A 6000-nucleotide genomic window follows, 5' to 3' on the forward strand; every position below is an offset into this window, starting at 1 on the left:
AGACTCAACTTGCTGCCGACTTGCAGGTAGCTGCGAATGATCTGGCTGGCATGAAGAAGGCTTTCGCTGAACGAGAAATATCTTTGGAGGAATCTCGGGGGACTAACAAGGCACTGCTAGCCGAGTTAGAAAAAATGAAGAAGGAGAGATCTGAATGGGTGGGCCAGCTGAAGTCAATGAACGCTCGGTGCAAAGCACAGGAGAACTACGTCGGCGACTGGGCGAAGAAGATGGTCGCACTGCTTGGTGGTAAGTTGCTTGCCGAGTGCTCTTTGACTTTGGAGTTCACTCCGTGCTTATTTTCTCCCTGTCTTTTCTTTGCAGATTTCTGTCGGGACGTTGAAGACGAGACCGCCGAAATTGAACTGGCGCTTGGGGAATCGAATGTTCCACTCGGTGATGAAGCTAACCGGGACATGTTCTGACTGAATTCCCGCCTTAACAAGGTGGGTCCTTTCATTGGTCGCCTGAGAGAAGTTGTCAGCCGAATTGACTAAGAGCTGTGGCCTGAAGATGACTCCCGGAATGAAATAGAGGGGTTGATGACTCGACTGGAGGATGTTCCAAGCAGAGTGCAGGCATGGAAGAAGTCTGCCGCTCGGTGTGCCGCGGACGTGGCGCTGTCTCTGGTTCGAGTGCATTGTAAGGAAGCCCGTGAAGACAAGCTGAAGACGTTGCAGGTCGCCAACACCAAGAAGCTTTGATTTGAAGACTTCATGGAGACCTTCCTTGACACGGCCACTCGGATTGCAGATGGAATCGACCTCGACACCTTCGTGGAGCCTGCCAGCCCCGGCGATGCTTGATTGACTTTATGCTGAACGCGCATTTACCTCGGTATGCCGAGTGGAGTTTGTATTAAACTTTGGCCACTGCTGTTGGCCGGTACATTCGGGGCTCAGTGTGGATAAACTTGATTCACACCGAGCCGACTGATCGTTGAACTCAATTTGAATCCGAACTGGATCTTTTGCTCTTCTTTTGCTGAGTTTTTTTTGACACGAGTTTTGCTCGTGGTTTTTGTTTAGGCGACTCAGCTAAGCCTCCGAGTGTAACTTGTGTGCCCACTCGGAGGAAGCTCTTTACTTAGGCAACTCTGATTCGCAGCTAAGTCCTCGAGTGTGACTTGAAATGCACACTCAGAGCAAGTTGTTTACTTAGGCGACTCTGAGTCGCAGCTAAGTCCCCGAGTGTGACTTTTGGTGCACACTCGGAGTTAGTTTTTACTTAAGCGACTCTGGATCGCAGCTAAGTCCCCGAGTGTGACTTTTGGTGCACACTCGGAGCAAGTTGTTTACTTAGGCGACTCTGAGTCACAGCTAAGTCCCCGAGTGTGACTTTTGGTGCACACTCGGAGCGAGTTGTTTACTTAGGCGACTCTGAGTCGTAGCTAAGTCCCCGAGTGTGAATTTTGGTGCACACTCGGAGTTAGTTTTTACTTAGGCGACTCTGGATCGCAGCTAAGTCCCCGAGTGTGAATTTTGGTGCACACTCGGAGCAAGTTGTTTACTTAGGCGACCCTGAGTCGCAGCTAAGTCCCCGAGTGTGACTTTTGGTGCACACTCGGAGCGAGTTGTTTACTTAGGCGACTCTGGGTCGCAGCTAAGTCTCCGAGTGTGACTTTTAGTGCACACTTGGAGCGAGTTGTTTACTTAGGCGACTCTGGGTCGCAGCTAAGTCCCCGAGTGTGACTTTTGGTGCACACTCGAAGCGAGTTTTTACTTAGGCAACTCTGGATCGCAGCTAAGTCCCCTAGTGTGAATTTTGGTGCACACTCGGAGCAAGTTGTTTACTTAGGCGACTCTGGGTCGCAGCTAAGTCCCTGAGTGTGACTTTTGGTGCACACTCAGAGCGAGTTGTTTACTTAGGCGACTCTGGGTCGCAGCTAAGTCCCCGAGTGTGACTTTTGGTGCACACTCGGAGCGAGTTGTTTACTTAGGCGACTCTGGATCGCAGCTAAGTCCCCGAGTGTGAATTTTGGTGCACACTCGGAGCAAGTTGTTTACTTAGGTGACTCTGAGTCGCAGCTAAGTCCCCGAGTGTGACTTTTGGTGCACACTCACAGCGAGTTGTTTACTTAGGCGACTCTGGGTCGCAGCTAAGTCTCCGAGTGTGACTTTTGGTGCACACTCGGAGTGAGTTGTTTACTTAGGCGACTCTGGGTCGCAGCTAAGTCTTCGAGTGTGCCTTTTAGTACACACTCGGAGTTAGTTTTTTAGATCGGAGTCTGCAAACGCGGAAGAATTTTGAATCGGCAAGAAATTAATCCGCTTTGTATTACTTCGGTGACATTTGTTCTTTACATTGTCTCTGTCGGCGGTTATGTGTAGAAGCGCTTCAGTAGATCTCCATTCCATGCTCGCGGCTCGTCTGTCTCCCTGTCGAGGTTGTAGAGTCGATACGCTCCATTGTTCAGCACCTTAGAAATGATGAACGGTCCTTCCCAGGCGGGAGCCAACTTGTGTGGTCTCTGTTGATCCACTCGGAGCACCAGGTCGCCTGCTTGGAACGTGCGGCTCCTGACGTGCCGCGCATGAAATCGCCGCAGATCTTGTTGATAAATGGTTGAACGGATCAATGCCATCTCGCGCTCCTCTTCTAAAAGGTCTACTCCGTCTTGCCTGGCTTGCTCTGCTTCGGCTTCGGAGAAGAGTTCGACTCGTGGAGAGTTGTGAAGCAAGTCACTTGGAAGGACTGCCTCTGCTCCATAAACGAGGAAAAACGGGGATCGTCCTATCGATCTATTCAGAGTTGTTCGGAGGCCCCAAAGCACCGAAGGCAGCTCGGTGACCCATGCGCCGGCGGCATGCCCAACTTCCCGCAGGAGTCGAGGCTTCAACCCTTGAAGAATGAGTCCATTCGCCTGCTCCGCTTGTCCATTTGTTTGGGGGTGCGCAACGGATGCAAAATCCACTCGGATACCCTGGCCTGCGCAAAAACCTTTGAACTCGTCCGAGTTAAAGTTTGTGCCATTGTCGGTGATTATGCTGTGTGGAACCCCGTATCTGGCAATGATGTATGTGATAAATTTGATGGCCGTAAGGGCATCAAGCTTCTTGATTGGCTTGGCTTCAATCCACTTGGTAAACTTATCGACTGCTACCAGCAGATGGGTGAATCCTCCTTAGCCTGTTCTGAATGGTCCGACTGTATCTAATCCCCACACGGCGAATGGCCAAGAAAGGGGAATTGTCTTCAGCGCGGACGTTGGCTTGTGGGACTTGTTTGAATAGAACTGACAACCTTCGCAATGGTCGACTATATCTTTTGCCATTTCATTCGCCTGCAACCAGAAGAAACCAGCTCTGAATGCTTTGGCGACGATTGCCCTTGAGGAGGCATGATGGCCGCAGGTTCCCGAGTGAATTTCTTCCAAAATTAACTGACCCTCCTCAGGAGAGATACAACGCTGAAGGACGCGTGAAACAATTTCTCTGTATAACTGGTCATCAATGATGGTGAAGGACTTCGACCTGCGAATGATCTGCCTAGCTTGGACCTCGTCTTCCGGTAACTCTTGCCTCAGGATGTACGCAAGAATGGCACAGTCCATTCGGGAATGACAGCTAGAATCTCCATGACCAGGTCAACCACAGCGGGAACCTCGACTTCAGTATGATCTGTTGAGCTCTTCGGTTGCACATGTTCCTCTGTAAAAGGATCTTCTTTTACCGAGGGGAGGTGTAAGTGCTCGAGGCAGACATCACTCGGGACAGGTCTCCATGTGGATCCAAGTTTTGCCAATTCATCTGCTGCTTGGTTTTTCAGTTGGGGAACATGGTGAAGTTCCAGACCTTCGAACTTCTTTTCGAGCTTTCTTATTGCGTTGCAGTATGCAGTCATGGTGGGGTTCCTTACATCCCACTCCTTCATTACTTGATTAACTACTAGATCTGAGTCGCCATAGACCATCAGGCGACGGACGCCGAGTGTGATGGCCATGCGCAACCCGTAAAGGAGAGCTTCGTACTCTGCTTCGTTGTTGGAAGAATCAAAATGGATCTGCAACACATACTTGAGTTTATCACCTTTCGGGGATATGAGCACTACGCCGGCGCCGGAGCCATTCAACATCTTGGACCCATCGAAGAACATGGTCCAATGAGCCGAGTAGATGTGTGTCGGTTGCTGTTGTTCTACCCATTCTGCTATGAAGTCAGCAAGAGCTTGAGACTTTATAGCTTTCTTGGCTTCGAACTTGATGTCGCAGTATAGCATCTCCATTGCCCACTTTGCCACTCGGCCTGATGCGTCCCGATTGTGGAGAATTTCCGACAACGGAGCATCAGATATGACAGATACCGAGTGGTCTTGGAAATAATGAGCTACCTTGTTTGCAGTCATGTAGATCCCATAAATAAGCTTCTGATAATGGGGATACCTCTGCTTGGAAGGAGTCAGGACTTCGGAAACATAATATACTGGCCGCTGAACCTTGTACGCTTTGCCTTCTTCTTCGCGTTCGACTGTCAGAACGGTGTTGACGACTTGATTTGTAGCCGCGATGTACAGAAGAAGGGGTTCTTTACTGAGCGGGGCAGTAAGAACCAGCTGGGTGGAAAGCAGGGCTTTGAGGTCGTCGAATGCGTTTGGGCTTCGTGTGTCCACTCGAAGGTATCCGACTTCTTCATGAGTCAGTACAGAGGTAACGCCTTCTCGCCGAGTCGAGCGATAAACCTGCTCAAAGCCGCTAGGCAACCTGTGAGCTTTTGTATGTCATGTACTCTTATCGGTCGCTCCATTCGAACAATGGTCCCGATCTTTTCGGGGTTGACATCGATCCCTCGTTCGGAAACGAAGAAACCGAGTAACTTCCCGCTGGGAACGCCGAATGAACGCTTGGCTGGGTTGAGCTTGATATCGTACCTACGTAGGTTGGCGAATGTTTCTGCCAAGTCAGTCAGCAGGTCGGAACCTTTGCGTGACTTGACTACGATATCGTCCATATATGCCTCCACATTTCGACCAATCTGGTCTAGGAGGCATTTTTGGATCATTCGCATAAAAGTTGCTCCTGCATTTTTCAAACCGAATGGCATAGTGATGTAGCAGAAGCACCCGAATGGGGTGATGAAAGATGTTTTTAATTCATCTGCACCATACAGACGGATCTGATGATAGCACGAATAGGCATCAAGGAAGGATAAGCGCTCGCAACCCGCAGTCGAATCAACAATTTGATCAATGTGGGGGAGCGGGAAGTGGTCTTTTGGACAAACCTTATTAAGGTGCTTGAAATCGATGCACATACGGAGAGACTTGTCCTTCTTGGGCACCATGACAACATTAGCGAGCCACTCGGAGTGGTGTACCTCGCGAATGAAGTTGGCTGCCAGAAGTTTAGCTACCTCCTCTCCGATTGCTTTTCTCTTATGTGCGGCGGACCGACGCATGCGTTCTCGGACGGGCAGAGCGGCAGGATCCACATGCAGTCGGTGCTCAGCCAACTCCCTGGGTACACCTGGCATGTCAGCATGCTTCCATGCAAAAATGTCCCAGTTCTCACGGAGGAATTGGATGAGCTCGGCTTCCTATTTTGGATCAAGGGTGGTGGAGATGTTTGTTGGGGCGCCGGTGGCATCTGCCGGGTGGATGCTTACTTTTTTCGTGTCTCCCGCCGACTGGAATGCGGACTCGGAAGCTGGCTTATTTGAACGCATCAGGTCGGCCGGGTCGACAATCTTCTTGTACTCATCCAACTCGAGTACAACCATCTGATGGTGTGCAATTTTCAACCCCTGCTGCAGATACTCCTCGGCCCGCTGCCGATTGCCTATGACAGTAATCACGCCTTTGGGACCAGGCATCTTCAGCTTCAAATATACGTAACATGGACGGGCCATGAAACGTACGTATGCCGGACGACCCAGAATGGCATGGTATGCACTCTGGAAGTCTACCACCTCGAATGTTAACTTCTCTTTGCGGAAGCTTGTCAGAGTCGAAAACGACATCCAATGCAATCTGGCCGAGTGATTTGGCCTTTCTTCCTGGGACGAC

This window comes from Hordeum vulgare, chromosome 3H (assembly GCF_904849725.1).
Source record: "Hordeum vulgare subsp. vulgare chromosome 3H, MorexV3_pseudomolecules_assembly, whole genome shotgun sequence".
Lineage (NCBI taxonomy): Eukaryota > Viridiplantae > Streptophyta > Magnoliopsida > Poales > Poaceae > Hordeum > Hordeum vulgare.